We start from the raw sequence: 17,460 nt of genomic DNA on the forward strand, positions 1-17,460 counted from the left end.
GACACGATACAGAGGAAGACAACCATATTACATAACGGATATCTTTCAGATATCCTACTAAGCAGTGAAGGTAGCCAAGTCACAAAATGATCATATAAATCATTATGGATTCTTTCCTTCTATGAAATTTTAAATCTACTGATTAGCATTAGATTCCATTGATACATTTGATTTATATAAGTTTTTATATAAGGATTTTGATTTCTATTAATAGAGATAGATAGGAAATTGTTAAGCCTAAGGGCAAGTGCAGACAAACGTGTTTTCAGTCCAAGTGTGATCTGACAAAACATCCGACAAAACTTAGACTAATTTTATGCTATGAGGTTGTGCATACATTCGATTTTTTTTTCCTCGAACAGACATTGTCAGAGGAAAAAAAATAGCTGCATGCTCGAGTTTGATCTGATCTTCATATTGCACTCAGCCACATCAGTCAATAAGTACATAGGAAACATCGGACTGCGATCGGATGACATCTGGGTTCTGTTCAATTTCCGTGGCCTCAAAGAATGGAGAAGATGGAGACATTGTTCATTCATGAAAATTAGAGCACACTATGCTCAATCTCTGATCAGAGGGTGATTGAACCAATTCTCTCGGATGACCATAGTCTCAGTCCGTAAGAAATTCTGACAACTGACTTTCATTTGTTTCAATCAGCAATGAAAGGAACTAGCAGATGTACAGTAAATATTTCCCCAGAATGTCCGGCTTACTAATTAACCAATATCATTAATAATGTATACAGTATATTTTTGTTAGCATAGAAATTACAATGCTATAAGTTGATGTCACTTTTTAGAATTGTTTTGGAAGGCAATATCCACTGTCACTGTATCTCCTTGGTTTGTATTTCTAGCTATTAATCTTGGAAAAGGAAGAGCTCTTTACTATGGATATAAAATAAAAAGGATGCACAGTAGGTACCGTATATATTTTATAATAAGTGATATTGAAACATCTGAACTAGGTCAACTGGAAGAAAATGTATATTTTATTTATGAAGCTACTAATTATGGGTTTTAAGAGTGCTGCTTAACCATTTACTGCCTTTTACTTTTTACATCCACTTTCTAAGTACTTAAATGTTTTTCTCGACTTCTCAAGCATCAGCTTGAATGACAGCTCAGACTAACAGCACTGGCGCTCCTCTGGCCTAACATACGCGCTCAATGGTACAATACGTGGCGGCCTTGCCTCTATAGCGTAGGAAGCATGGTTGTGCTGGAGAGAGGTGGTGAGGATTAGAAGCTACAGTAACTACATGCTCCAGACCTTCTGGACAGTCTTGGTGCAGTGCTTACAAGCTCAGAAGGAAAATGTAAGTACCCTTTTGTCAATGAGACGTAAACAATAAAACATATGTTATATTTAAAACAATAAAGTACATTTGAAAATTTGCAAACTCTAATTAAACATACAGGTGCTTTTCATAAATTTAGAATATCATCAAAAAGTTAATTTATTTCAGTTCTTCTATACAAAAAGTGAAACTCATATATTATATAGAGTCATAACATACAGAGTGATCTATTTCAAGTGTTTATTTCTGTTAATGTTGATGATTATGGCTCACAGCCAATGGAAACCCCAAAGTCATTATCTCAGTAAATTAGAATTATTAACAAAAAACACCTGTAAAGGCTTCCTAACTGTTTAAAAAAGGTCCCTTAGTCTGTTTCAGTATGCTCCACAATCATGAGGAAGACTGCTGACTTGACAGATGTTCAGAAGGCAGTTATTGACACACTCCACAAGTAGGGTAAGCCACAAACGGTCATTGCTAAAGAAGCTGGCTGTTTACAGAGTCCTGTATCCAAGCATACTAATGGAGGAAAGTGTGGTAAAAAAAGGTGTGGTAGAAAAAGTGCACAAGCAATCGGGATAACCGCAGCCTTCAAAGGATTGTTAAGAAAAAGCCATTCAAAAATGAGGTAGATTCACAAGGAGTGGACTGCTGCTGGAGTCATTGCTTCAAGAGCCACGACACACAGACATATCCAGGACATGGGTTACAAGTGTCGCATTCCTTGTGTCAAGCCACTCATGACCAATAGAAAATGCCAGAAGCATCTTACCTGGGCCAAGGAGAAAAAGAACTGGACTGTTGCTCAGTGGTCCAAGGTGTTGTTTTTAGATGAAAGTAAATTTTGTATTTCATTTGAAAATCAAGGTCCCAGAGTATGGAGGAAGAGTGGAGAGGCACACAATCCAAGCTGCTTGAGGTCTAGTGTGAAGTTTACACAATCAGTGATGGTTTGGGGAGCCATGTCATCTGCTGGTGTAGGTCCACTGTGTTTTATAAGACCATAGTCAACGCAGCCATGTACCAGGAAATTTTAGAGCATTTCATGCTTCCCTCTGCCGACAACATTTTTGGAGATGGAAATTTAATTCCCCAGCAGGACTTGGCACCTGTCCATACTGCCAAAAGTACCAATACCTGGTTTAAAAACAACAGTATCACTGTACTTGATTGGCCAGCAAACTTGCCAGACTTTAACCCCATAGAGAATCTATGGGGTATTGTCAAGAGGAAGATGAGAGACACCAGACCCAACAATACATACGAGCTGAAGGCTGCTATCAAAGCAACCTGGGCTTCCAGAACACCTCAGCAGTGCCACAGGCTGATCGTCTCCATGCCACGCCGCATTGATGCAGTAATTGATCCAAAAGGAGCCCCGACCAAGTATTGAGTACATTTACTGAACATACTGTATATACTTGTGTATAAGCCGACCCGTGTATAAGCCGACCCCCCATAATTTTGTCACAAAAAACTGGGAAAACTTGACTCGCGTATAAGCTGAGGGTGCACAGTGAGTGGCCCCAGATAATGCTGCACAGTGAGTGGCCCCAGTTTTGCTGCACAGTGAGTGGCCCCAGATAATGCTGCACAGTGAGTGGCCCCAGTTATGCTGCACAGTGAGTGGCCCCAGTTATGCTGCACAGTAAGTGGCCCCAGTTATGCTGCACAGTGAGTGGCCCCAGTTATCCTGCACAGTGAGTGGCCCCAGTTATCTGCACAGTGTGTGGCCCCAGGTATGCTGCACAGTGAGTGGCCCCAGGTATGCTGCACAGTGAGTGGCCCCAGTTATGCTGCACAGTGAGTGGCCCCAGTTATGCTGCACAGTGAGTGGCCCCAGTTATGCTGCACAGTAAGTGGCCCCAGTTATGCTGCACAGTGAGTGGCCCCAGTTATCTGCGCAGTGAGTGGCCCCAGTTATCTGGGCAGTGAGTGGCCCCAGTTATCTGCACAGTGAGTGGCCCCAGTTTTGCTGCACAGTGAGTGTCCCCAGTTTTGCTGTACAGTGAGTGGCCTCATCATATTGCTGCTGCCGCTGCCTCTGTTACAAAAAAAAAAAAACTGTATACTCACCTCCGTCACTGCCCGCTGCTCATCAGCGTTGCGGGCTCTGCAGTGACTGTGCAGGCAGAGGGCGCAATCGCGCCCTCTGACCTGAATGTCACTGCAGAGGACACAAGACAGCAGAGCGACCCCCCCCATTAATACTCACCCGGTCCTGGCGCTTGTCTCTGCAGCGCAGGAAACTGCTTGTTCCATGTTCTCAGCGCGCTGCTGCTCTCTTCCTCCTTCAGCGGTCATGTGGTACCGCTCATTAAATATGCGCATATTCATGAGTTTAATGAGCGGTACCACGTAACCGCTGAAGCAGGAAGGAAGAGCAGCGCCGAGAACATGGAACAAGCAGGGGGGCTGCAGAGGGTGAGTATGATTTCTGACAACCCCACTCCCCCTCCCCCACCGATCCCCCCCGGTATATGACTCGTGTATAAGCCGAAAGGGGGACTTTCAGCCCCAAAAAATGGGCTGAAAATCTTGGCTTATACACGAGTATATACGGTACATTTCAGTAGGCCAACATTTCAGATTTTAAAATCATTTTTCAAGCTGGTGTTATAAATTATTCTAATTTACTGAGATATTGACTTTTGGGTTTTCAATAGCTGTTAAACTTAATTCTCAACATTAACAGAAATAAACACTTGAAATAGATCACTCTGTTTGTGATGACTCTATATAATATATGCGTTTCACTTTTTGCATTGAAAAACTGAAACAAATTAACTTTTTTGATGATATTTTTCACATTCCATTTTTGGATCTGTCAGATTCTGGATTCTCTTTTATAAACTTTTTCCCTTTCAGGCCATCGGGGGTTAATGTCAATTTGTGCCCCTGGTGGCCGCTGGTGTTACTACAACTGTAGTTGGTCGGCTGCTGGGTTACCCCCCCGGTGGCCGCTAGTTTTACTACATATTTAGTTAGTCAGCAGGTGGTGACTACTCCCACTTCCCTTTATAAGGCCACCTGGTGCTGCAGATCACTGTTAGTCATAATAGTCATTTGCTAACCAACCTTGGTGAAGATTGGAGCTACCTGGTGCAGAAGGGGTTCAGCTTTTCTGGAGCAGTGGTGTTGCTCCTGGATGCTGATCAGGTGCCTTACTCTGCTGCTTGGAGCATTGGCAGCAGACAAAGCTAAGTTTTGTTTTTCAGTTGCTTTAACCCCGTGGTGTCTGTTTTATCTTTCCTTTGGTTTGCGGTGCAGTTCACTTTATTCCCTGTCTCACCTCCTGGGGAGGGGGGTTGGGGGTTTAGCTCAGGGCTTAACAGGAGATAGGGACAGGTCGGGGACTTGGGCCTCACTACCATCAAGTGTACCCCCAAGTTAAGGAAAGTCAGGGCACCCCCTTAGCCTTAGGGGCAGTTCAGGGGCCCAGGTTCCACATCTCCTGTTTTCCCCCTACTGCCCCGTGACAATATTCTAATTTTGTGAGAAGCACCTGTACCTATGTAAGTTGGGGATAATAAGTTAGGAAATATACCACTAAAATTGTTTTTACTAGTTTAAAATGAATTTTGATACATATGCTAGTTTTTACTTTCTGAATGTAGATTTTTTTTCTGTGAATGACTATGTTAACATCTTTTTTGATCTGCTCCTCCACTCAGTCAACAACACTCTGTGATACTGTATGCTTTTTAGAAGCCACATGGACCATAGATAACCGGAGCTGACTTTAGAGCAGGGTTACCAACCATCCAGAAGTTCCAGGACAGTCTGCAAAAATAAGGCATTTTTTGCCATCTGTAAAAAAAATTCAGGGGTCAGTGATTTTTTTTGAAGTTTACAAAACGAATACAGATTAATTTTACCATAACTATCCTCATTTTACAGTTTATGGTGAATCCACCCGATATCTCCATATCAGAATTATGGGCTGTAGACATGGGTCACATGTTTATTATGGTTTTCCAATTTGTCCGAAAAAATATTATCCGTCTGTAATTTTTTAATAAGCTGTCCAGAAAAAAATTAAAAATAAAGCTGGCAAACCCAGAGTCTAGAGGAGAGTATTCTAAGGGATGCCCGGTGATCTGTGCAGAGGTCATTGTTTACGGAAGGGGAGGATGTGAGCTGTGACCATCACCTATTGGGAATGGATATTGTGAATGGTGGATCCACATTGGTGATACCTTCCATTGTAATCCTGCATATAATAATAATGAGATAATTGCTGAGACGTGATGTCTACAAGAAGGGACACAGCCTCAGTGGCTAGTGTGAAAACCGTGGTAAAATTTAAACAATGAAAAAAATGGAAAAAAAATCCACATCACTAAAATCACCAATATTTTATTTTAAAACTATGTTTAACATAAAAACTTAATTGAAACAACAGGTCAATCTCTTAAGAAGGAGTAAACCTTTCCGTATGTTATTGGATGTGGTCCCCAGGAGGCATACTCCAAACTGTTAATACAAACATACAATATGTAGAAGTACAAGCCATTAATATTTGACTAGTCTACTTTGAAGTGTCATTTGTTCATACAAACAAATAACGTCATGACGATAAGATGAGTAAGTCTGTGTTTCTTTTGGTTGTAGTTATTATCTCCCGGCAATGACGGTTGTGAGAAAGAGCCGGTGGTCCGAGGGAGAGGTTTATAGTAAAATGATGATGATCGATTTTGGCACATATTCATCTGTATTGTGGAACCTCGGAAGTAAAAGTGTTATTTTGGGATATTTACACAATTCCAGCCGGAACACAGGCATTTATTTTCCTTTGCTCTTTTGTCTATTAGCGTAGCCCCTGAATAACCCTTGCCACCTGCTGATTTCTCTACATTTATTGGATCGCTTCCCGTCATATAAAACCTGATGATGAAAATATATTACAGCTGCTGAACTCCAGGCAAACAGCTGTACTGTTACTCGACCCTTTCTCTTACCACCCATGCCATTGTGCTTTTATTATTCTCCAAGCTCACATCAGGCAGAAATGCTTTCTGGAGCAAAAAGCTTTTTACCTTTAATTTGTTACACGATGTTAACACCAAAATGAGGTTGGAAACAACTCTGGTAGTTTTATATTGTAAAGGTCACATTAAAAAAAATGTTGTAGATATACGGACAGCAGGCGGAGTAGATGAAAAGGAAAAACAGGTCTGCAAATAAAAATTTAATAGTTTCATTCATGATATTAAATGAGAATTATCTGAAAAAAAACCTACAGATTATGATTAAAAGCGTTTCTGGCTAAATGCATTTATCGCCACACGGCAGGCTATAAGGTAAATAATCACTAAGATCTGACTGTTGGGATCCCCACTGATCCAGTGAATAAGGGTCCCCAAATCTCTTGGGTGAATGGATGCCGCTCTATTCACTTCTATAGGACTGACAGAAACAGCCGTACCAACAGTCCCATGAAGGTGAATAGCATGGTGGTCGATCATGCACACTGCAGCTTAATTCACAGAGGGCAGAATTATATCCGCTGTTTTAGCCATGACATATACTCGTGTCGTCCCGGCCTAATAATGAAAATTGTGGTCTGGGACAAAACACAGCTCAAAATAAAGTCAAAAGAAGGTCTGGGCTTTATCTGGAATCTTTTGCAACGCACAAAGACATTGATTCATCAAGCAGTATTTTCCTCCCAAAAAACTGCATAGAGTTGCATGAAAATTTTGCGACTTTTAGAGTCTTTATGCCAGCTCCGGGAAGCTCCCCCAATGCTCTGAAAACTGGTCAGGGCTCAATTGGGACAGAATGTGGCCAAGCTCCCCGATAAATTCATCATAATTTATGCCACCCAAGCTCCAGACTGTAATACATTTCTCACCGTGGAGCATGGAACTTGAAATATGAGCCAAATTCATTAAGGATCACATTCCTGTTAATAAACTTGTCGCACTTTACTCCAGCACACACTTCAACAAGTCTGACGTCCAAAATCCTGTTATGGTTACACTATTAGATAGTTTTAATAACAGGGGTTGTCAATGCTTGGGATTCAAGTCTGCTGTCACTCTATGTCACTGCAGATTTGTGAGTCCTCACTGCGTGTGCAGTGTGCACTGTCAGGATTCTCCGGAGCGGGCAGCCGCTTTATGCAGTTATGTGCGTGGCTTCGCTGAACACAACTGAAGTGAGCGAGGCCAGAAATGTCTACTCTGAAAGTGGCCAGAAGTATGCAAATCACATACTTGCGGTTACATGACCGCCCGCTCCCGACACTGGAGAATCCTGATAGTGCACACTGTGAGGATTCACAAGTCTGCCGACATATAAAACCACTGCAGACATTAGCCCCAAGCCTGGACAAATTCTATAATATTCTGTACATGTTTTTACACAACTTTATGCCAGTATTAGCCAAATCCAGCTACATACTTTAGGTGGAAGGTGGTATAGGACCATCCTATTATGCTGTAAATGTCATTGATAATTTTTATGCCGTTGTAATTGTTTGCTTTGGTGTATTAGGGTATGTGGACACGCTGCGGATTCTCTGCGGATCTGCAGCGGTTTTGGCTCTGCGGGTCCGCAGCAGATTCTGCTGCGTTGTACAGTACCTTTATTTCCTACTAGATGGTGGCCCGATTCTAATGCATCGGGTATTCTAGAATATATATGCAGTTTATTTTTGAAGATTTAATAATAATGCAATAATGCACCCCCCAATCCTGATATGTATGGTTCTCTCACCCCCAATCCTGATATGTATGGTTCTCTCACCCCCAATCCAATCAGCGGCAGGCGCAGCTTACTGTTACAAACAGCTGCGCCTGTCGCTGATTGGTTGCGGCCTGGCGGGGGCATGGCGGCCGCGACCAATCAGCGGCCCGCGATTTTGGTTACAGACAGACACGATAAGGCATTTATATAGATGGAAAAAAAAAACGCTGTGCACATGCTGCGGTTTACAATCCGCAGCATGTCAATTCTTTGTGCGGTTTCCGCTGCGGTTTCACACCTTATCATTGTGAGGTGTGAAACCGCAGGGCAAAACCGCAGGCTAATCCGCAGATAAACCGCAGGTCTTTTGTCCTCGGATTTACTTGCGGATTTTTCAACAAAATCTGCACAACCGAAAAACTACGTGTGCACTTACCCTTATGGTATGTTAGCACTTTCAATGTTGCTTATTAAACCAGAAAGATTCAGGGTCATAACCCAAAAAACTGTATAACTGCACTATATAGACTAAATACTCACTAATATACATAATACACACACACACATATATATATATATATATATATATATATATATATATATATATATATACGCCTTATCGTGTCTGTCTGTAACAGAAATAGCGGGCCGCTGATTGGTCGCGGCCGCCAGGCCCCCACTGGGCCGCAACCAATCAGCGACAGGCGCAGCTGTTTGTAACGGTAAGCTGCGCCTGCCGCTGATCGGTCGCGGCCGCCAGGCCTCGACCAATCAGCGGCAGGCGCAGGCCTTAATGTGTAAAAAAGAGAATTAAAATTAAAAAAAAAAAGTTATTCTCACGTTCCGACGGCCTCCTGTCTTCTTTCCACGTGCCCGGCCTCGTGCTCCCAGTAATGCTTTGCGGCTTAGACCGCTGATGACGTCACTCTCGCGAGAGCGAGAAAGAAAACCGATGTCACTCTCATGAGAGCGAGAAAGAACACCGACGTCATCAGCGGTCTAAGCCGCAAAGCATTAGGACCATGCATACCAGGATTGGGGGATGAGGGGACCATGCATACCAAGAAAGGGGGGTGAGGGGACCATGCATACCAGGATATGGGGGTGAGGGGACCATGCATAGCACGAAAGGGGGGTGAGCGGACCATGCATACCAAGAAAGGGGGGTGAGGGGACCATGCATACCAGGAAAGGGTGGTGAGGCGACCATGCATACCAGGATAGGGGGGTGAGGGGACCATGCATACCAGGATTGGGGGGTGAGAGGACCATGCATACCAGGACTGGGGGGGTGAGGGGACCATGCATACCCCAAAAGGAGGGTAAGAGGCCCATGCATACCAGGATTGGGGGGTGAGGGGACCATGCATATCAGGAAAGGGGGGGTGAGGGGACCATGCATACCAGGATAGGGGGGTGAGGGGACCATGTATACCAGTAAAGGGGGTGAGGATACCATGCATACCAGGATTGGGGGGTGAGGGCACCATGCATACCCCGAAAGAGGGGTAAGAGGACCATGCATACCAGGATAGGGGGGTGAGGGGACCATGCATACCAGGATTGGGGGGCGAGAGGACCATGCATACCAGGACTGGGGGGTGAGGGGACCATGCATACCCCAAAAGGAGGGTAAGAGGACCATGCATACCAGGATTGGGGGGTGAGGGGACCATGCATATCAGAAAGGGGGGTGAGGGGACCATGCATACCAGGATTGGGGGGGGTGAGGGGACCATGCATACCAGGAAAGGGGGGTGACGGTGAGTATACATACCAGGATTGGGGTGTGAGAGGACCATGCATACCAAGAAAGGGGGGTGAGGCGACCATGCATATCAGGACTGGGGGGTGCATTATTACATTATTATTAAATCTTCAAAAATAAACTGCATATATATTCTAGAATACCCGATGCATTAGAATCGGGCCACCATCTAGTATATACACTCACTGGCCACTTTATTAGGTACACCTGTCCAACTGTGTGTTAAGACTTAATTTCTAATCAGCCAATCACATGGCGGCAACTCAGTGCATTTAGGCATGTAGACATGGTCAAGACAATCTCCTGCAGTTCAAACCGAGCATCAGTATGGGGAAGAAAGGTAATTTGAGTGCCTTTGAACGTGGCATGATTGTTGGTGCCAGAAGGGCTGGTCTGAGTATTTCAGAAACTGCTGATCTACTGGGATTTTCACGCACAACCATCTCTAGGGTTTACAGAGAATGGTCCGAAAAAGAAAAAAAATCCAGTGAGCGGCAGTTCTGTGGCCGGAAATGCCTTGTTGATGCCAGAGGTCAGAGGAGAATGGGCATACTGGTTCGAGCTGATAGAAAGGCAACAGTGACTCAAATTGCCACCCGTTACAACCAAGGTAGGCAGAAGAGCATCTCTGAACGCACAGTGCGTCGAACTTTGAGGCAGATGGGCTACAGCAGCAGAAGACCACACTGGGTACCACTCCTCTCAGCTAAGAACAGGAAACTGAGGCTACAATTTGCACAAGCTCATCGAAATTGGACAGTAGAAGATTGGAAAAACGTTGCCTGGTCTGATGAGTCTCGATTTCTGCTGCGACATTCAGATGGTAGGGTCAGAATTTGGCGTAAACAACATGAAAGCATGGATCCATCCAGCCTTGTATCAACGGTTCAGGCTGGTGGTGGTGGTGTCATGGTGTGGGGAATTTTTTCTTGGCACTCTTTGGGCCCCTTGGTACCAATTGAGCATCGTTGCAACGCCACAGCCTACCTGAGTATTGTTGCTGACCATGTCCATCCCTTTATGACCACAATGTACCCAACATCTGATGGCTACTTTCAGCAGGATAATGCGCCATGTCATAAAGCTCGAATCATCTCAGATTGGTTTCTTGAACATGACAATGAGTTCACTGTACTCAAATGGCCTCCTCAGTCACCAGATCTCAATCCAATAGAGCATCTTTGGGATGTGGTGGAACGGGAGATTCGCATCAGGGATGTGCAGCCGACAAATCTGCGCCAACTGTGTGATGCCATCATGTCAATATGGTCCAAAATCTCTGAGGAATGCTTCCAGCACCTTGTTGAATCTCTGCCACGAAGAATTGAGGCAGTTCTGAAGGCAAAAGGGGGTCCAACCCGTTACTAGCATGGTGTACCTAATAAAGTGGTTAGTGAGTGTATATATATAATTATTAACACTCTTTTATGGGGCTTTACTCAAGTACTCAGCATCTGGAACATTTAAGCTGTTGTGTGTTACTTCAGAGCTATCTAGGGTTACTAAATCAACAGCATCCAAAGGAAAAAGGAAGATGAGGCGTAGACACAGAGGCATGCTCAGGCAATGATTATGGAGTTGAAAACCTTATTAAAAGAGCTGGCAGAGTGTAAGTAGACTAAACTGTCAACTGTCACGTATGATCTGCACATCCCTGGATCTAGACTGGGTGACCTCCAGGCCCAGGAGTGAAATTTATACATCTCAATTAGATCTGGACAGTTGACAAATCCTAAGAGGATGGGCGAGTGTGACTGCCAGCAAACTGTCACACAAAGCTTTTTCCCATAACTGCCACCTGAAAAGTTTTTTTCTGATGGATGCTAAAATGGATTATATTGTATGGATGTTTTGATTAGCAGAAAGCTAAAAGATTTCCTCTGACATATAAATGAAGTGTTGTGTTTAAAAGTGGCTATTACTTGGAAGAGAAGGGCAGCCACCGCTCACTACAGATTGACTGTAATGCATTTTGCTTTAACATTTATGGCATCATAGACATCTAAGTGGCCTCTGTGTTGAAGGACACTAAAATAATATAAAAACAAAAGGCCACAGGCATAAATGTAGAGCAGACAGTTAAGTGGCATCCAATCAGATTTCAACATTGCTATTCCGCTACAAATTATTGAGTAGCAGAAATATGATTGGATGATGGCAGTGAGTGGCATACAGGGTGTCCAGAGTCCACTAGCAGTGGGATAAAGTGAAGCTCCTCTGTCTATTAACATTCTCTAGAGAAAAGTCCCAACAGGCCAAAACATCAAATCATGACAGTAGTTAATGGCATTGTCCTACGTAAACAACATCTCCAAGAACTACAGTAGGCCAAAGGCCGCTAACCATACCCACCGAAACCCAATCATTAGGTCACATCGACAATTTTGAGTGTTAGTGATTTCCTGAAACAACTAAATATTAGTGGTCATCACTTTGCTAAAAATGCTTAAGAATTTGATGTATTTCACAATAATCATGAAAATAAAATAGTCAAAAAGGAAAAATCCTGCCCATGTAAACCTATTTAGAGTTTGAATAAATTCTTCATTTAGTTGTCAATAGTTAAGAGTTGTTAAGGCCCCATCACACATAGCAATCTCGCTAGCGAGATCACTGCTGAGTCACAACTTTTGTGACACAACAGCGATCTCACCAGCGAGATCGCTGTGTGTGACAGCGATCAGCGACCGGCCCCCCTGCCGGTATCGCTGATCGCTGAAAGATACCTCTGGACATTTTTTTCGTCGCTGATCTCCCACTGGCCAGCACGTATTGCTGCGTGTGACAGGCGGGAGACCAGTGATCAGGTGTAAATTATTAAAAAAAAAAAAATATTGTTATTCTCACCTTCCGGCGTCCCGCGCAGTCTTCCAGCCTCTCTCCACGCTCCCGTCCCAGTAATCCTTTGCAAAAATGACGGTGAGACTTCGCGATCCCGCGAGAGCGGACGTCATCGCGGTAATTCTCGCAAAGGATTACTGGGACCGGAGTGTGGAGAGAGGCGGGAATGCTGCGCTGGACGTCGGAAGGTGAGAATAACAATATTTTTTATTTTAATTCTATTTTTGACATGAATATTTCATCAGAGCTAACTAACACAGCGATGCAGACTCTCTACATGATCGCAAACTTCTGAATCCTCACAGTGAGCGCAGTGCGCGCTGTGAGGATTCTCTGGTACCACGCTTGGTGTGGGCGGTCATGTGACTGCAAGTATGTAATCTGCATACATAGAGGGCAAATGTGCAGTACCCAGCCACGACCACTATGCAATTGATGGAGCTATATATTACAGCTTACAGCTCAGGACATCCCGCCACAGCCGGCATAAAGAACAGCGGGACACTGGCGGTTGCACCCCCATTTATCAGATACTGATGACCTAAGGAAAGGCCATCAATATAAAAGTCCTGGACAACCCCTTCAACAACCCTGTTCATCTGTGTACACATGTGGCTCTTCTAGAAGTAAAATACTCTCCAATTACAAAACCTTGCCCTTTCCTGAAACTGCCTGACATGAGTAGGGATTATGGCCAAAAAATATATTTTGACTTTCAAATCGTTGCCTCTTTGTGCAGCAATCATCAAAAGCGGTACCTCTGCGGGTATTTAGGGTCCCGTTTCACATAGTGACGCTCCAGCGATCCCGACAACGATACGACCTGGTAAGGATCGCTGGTGCGTCGTTATATGGTCGCTAGTAAGCTGTCAAACAAGCAGATCTATTCAACGACGCAGCAACGATACGGCGATCCGTATAACGACCGTTGGGACCTTTTCACACAGCAGCTACTCTGATGACTCACGTCTGCGTCCCTAAATTCTGCGTCGCCGAGGTCGCTCGTTGGCGTCAAACACAGCGATGCATGCTGGCCAGCAGGCGCCAACGATCAAAAAATGGCCTAGGACATTTGAGCACGATCAGCGATATCCAGGGGGGGGCGATCGCCGCTATGTGTTACACGTAGCGAGATCGCTGGTACGGTCATTGTTGCGTCACAAAACCTGTGACGTTTCAGCGATCTCGCTAACGATCTCGTTATGTGAGACGGGGCCTTTACTCCCAAGACATTGATGACAGCCGGTAGCTGGAGACACTTATTTCTTCTCTCTGCAGTGTGTCAATGGATCATTTTCCAAAGCTAGAATAAACTTCCGTAATACAAGTCTCAACACAAATTTATATTCATTTTCATGGGTCCTCAGAGATTTGGCAGAGTTTTTGAGGAATGAGTTTTCAGTACGTGTGAAGAACTGTTCCATGCTCTGTGGTAAGAATATTTATGCCACCGTCATGAATGGCATTTTATATTCAGGTATAAAACCTACCTGATAGCCTAGCACCGCACAACAGGAGACATGTTCGCATTTTCTACTCTTTCATTTGGTAAGATCAGGATTTTAATCAAAGTTCAGGCTATCTAGCAACACTATATCTGAAGAAAATCCAATCTGAGACTATATAAAATGCCCTCCTATAACTGCACCAATATTGTCTCCCCAACCTTTATGTGTCATAGCTTCAGAGAATTTTCTCTTTATAGTTGGTACAGACACATTCAATTGACTTCTGGAATATAATCCATCATAACTGAGGTAAATAAAAATAGCTGGACTTCTTCATTATAAATCTTGGCCATAATATCAAGTGTGAATTCCAGGACTTTTCTTATATACAGTATTTAAAAGGAAATTACTGGTAATGCCCCTGTAAATGTACAAGGAAATAACTTTCCAAATTCCCCCTTGTTGTCACATGTTCTGTTTTGGAATCATGCCTATATTGTCATCGAATTCAAGGGACTTTCCTTATCTGCTCTTAGTAATTAAATAGCATTAAACATCCCCATAAGCACTGTAATCTTCATCTTCAGCAGGAAATAGGTTAGGGGTTTATATGGCAACATCTGTGAAGCAGCCGCATAGCACATATTTCTCTGAAAATTCATATCCGAAAATAATGCTTCCCATGTACATGTCAAGGTTGAGGGAATTTATGAAAAATTATATATAGTATTCGTAGACATTGTCCCACAGCCAAGAGAATATTTCTAGAATATAAATTTTCTGCTTACTGGTCTTATGAAAAAGAAAAGCAGCTCTATGTACCCACAATAATGCTATACAGTTCAGACTATACTGTACAGACTTAAATAAATAAAAAAAAAGCAAACAAAAAAAAAAAAGAAAGAAAAAAATAATCTATTTTCTTTTTTTTTTATGGCAGGAGAGCTTTAGAAAAAAACCCTTATTTTGCTGATGCTTTCATGTCTATGCTCTATGTGTACATGTGTGACCGCCCAGCGGTGGTAATGTGGGACTTTTGATTGCTTATGTTAAAAATATTGAGTGAGAAATTGGAATCCCTAAACAAATTCAAGAAAACGAATTGGAATATTCTTGAATGGCCAAGTCAGTCACCTGATCTCAACCCAATTGAGCATGCATTTCACTTGTTAAAGACTAAACTTCAGACAGAAAGGCCCACAAACAAACAACTGAAAACCACCGCAGTGAAGGCCTGGCAGAGCATCAAAAAGGAGGAAACACAGCGTCTGGTGATGTCCATGAGTTCAAGACTTCAGTACTAGAAATGAACATTTTATTTACAATTATTTAATCTGTCCAATTACTTTTGGTCTCTTTAAAAACAGGGTGGCACATGTTAAGGAGCTGAAACTCCTAAGCCCTTCATCCAATTTTAATGTGGATACCCTCAAATGAAAGCTGAAAGTCTGAACTTCAACTGCATCTGAATTGTTTTGTTTAAAATTCAATGTGGTAATGTCTAGAACCAAAATTAGAAAAATGTTGTCCCTGTCCAAATATATATGGACCTAACTGTAGGAGGCTGTAATACTTGCTACATGCTGCCATACAATCTGGGCCGGACTGACCATCGGACACTTCTGGCAAATGCCAGAAGGGCCAGTGCCTGTAGTGGGACTCTCGATCCCTTCCTGCTTCCAGGGCCCTGCTTCAAATGCGGGATCCCCCTCCTGCAATGACGGGATGAGATGCTGGACGGCACTTCTGACCCCCCCCGCAGGCAGCTCCGTTCTCAGGCTGCAATTGGCTGTTCTGCGCGCACAGGACCTGTGAAGAGGTCACAGGAGGGGAGGAGTCAGGGGGTCACATGATCAGGAGCCTTCGTGTGGATGCAGGACTCTGCTGTGCTGGTTGTCATGGTGCCCTGCTGGATGCGGGTAAGTTTCTGTGTGGGTTCAGCAGGGGTTTACAGGGTGGATATAGCAGAGCCGCATGTGTACGAGGTGAATGTAAGCGGAGCTGTGTGTGTACGAGTTGTACGGAGTGGAGCCACGTATGTACGAGGAGAATGTGAGCATAGCCGCGCGTGTACGAGTTGTACGGAGCGGAGCCACGCATGTACGAGGTGTACGGAGCGAAGCCGCGCGTGTACAAGGTGTACGGAGCAGAGCCGGGTGTGTACGAGGTGTACGGAGCAGAGCCGCGCGTGTACCAGGTGTACGGAGCGGAGCCGCGCGTGTACGAGGTGTACAGAGCGGAGCCGCGCGTATACCAGGTGTACGGAGCGAGCCATATGTGTACGGGATGTACGGAGCAGAGCCAAGTGTGTACGAGGCATACAAAGCGTGCTTTTCCCATGGACACAGGAGTACACGGCAGAGCCCCGAGGAGCATTTTAAAACTCGCACATGACGTTCCACCGGAAGTGATGTGCTGGAAGCTGACCGGAAATTAGGTATTTTCATGAGGAGAGTGTGACGGAACTAGGAATGCTTCAGATCCATCACCATGTCCTCCGACAGCGCAGACAGCAGGATCTGTTATGACTGAGTCACCGTAGGAGGCAAAAACAGAAATGCTAGCTAAGTCCAGAAAACCAGAGAAGTTGGCAACTATCAGATTGGAGACCCCTGAACCTATCAACACAACTAGCAGTAGCCGTGGGGGGTTCCTACGATGACCTAGACCCCTCGATCACAGCCGGAGAGATACATAGGCCTAAAGAAGGAAAGGGAAAATCTAACTGCCCCAGAGCAGACCCCAAAGCAATAGGCAGCCCCCCACATATAATGACGGTGAAGCAAGATGAAAACACTTACACAGACAGAAAGACAGGCTGAGCAAAGACGGGGCCCAAAAACTACCTAGATAGGAACGGATAGGAAGGCTGCTGTCTGCAATCTGCCAAAACCCTATCAGAGACAAAAGCCAACAAGCTGATATAAAAATGGCCCTGAAGCAACTAAGCTTCAAAAACTAAATCAGCACTCAGGTACTTTCAGAAGACAGAGCTCACGGAACACTGCACACTCCAGCAGGGAGTGGCAGAATCCAAAAAGCAAGAAAAACAAAAACAAATCTTAAATGCAAAAAGGCAAAACAGAAAACTTAGCTTTAGGAGAGCAGGAATCAGACTGGTGTCCAAGAGTCCACAGAGAAATCACCCGCAGGGCAGAAAGGGCGTAGGCTGCCTTAAATCCAGTCAGAGACTCCACTCAGCCAATCGTCTTCATTAGTCCCAGGTGCCTGATAATCAGGCTCACTACCTTCTTTCACTAGAATAGGGAGTTCACCAGGCCTCAGTGACGGAGGGGAAAATGAACTCACAACAGTACCCCCCCCTTGAGGAGGGGTCACCGAACCCTCAACAACGCTACCAGGGCGATCAGGGTGAGCCCGATGAAAGGCACGCACCAATC

The 17,460-nt window shown here is 44.3% G+C and overlaps 1 protein-coding gene across 1 annotated transcript in view; it reads right to left on the bottom strand.

The window, feature by feature from the left end:
- ST6GAL2 (ST6 beta-galactoside alpha-2,6-sialyltransferase 2) overlaps positions 1 to 17,460 on the bottom strand; it is a 235,391-nt gene that overhangs the window by 82,719 nt on the left and 135,212 nt on the right. The gene's annotated exons all lie outside the window — the stretch shown is intronic.

The sequence above is a fragment of the Dendrobates tinctorius genome, unplaced genomic scaffold (genome assembly GCF_039654945.1).
Source record: "Dendrobates tinctorius isolate UK_male_01 unplaced genomic scaffold, ASM3965494v1 ptg000117l, whole genome shotgun sequence".
Taxonomy (NCBI): Eukaryota; Metazoa; Chordata; class Amphibia; order Anura; family Dendrobatidae; genus Dendrobates; species Dendrobates tinctorius.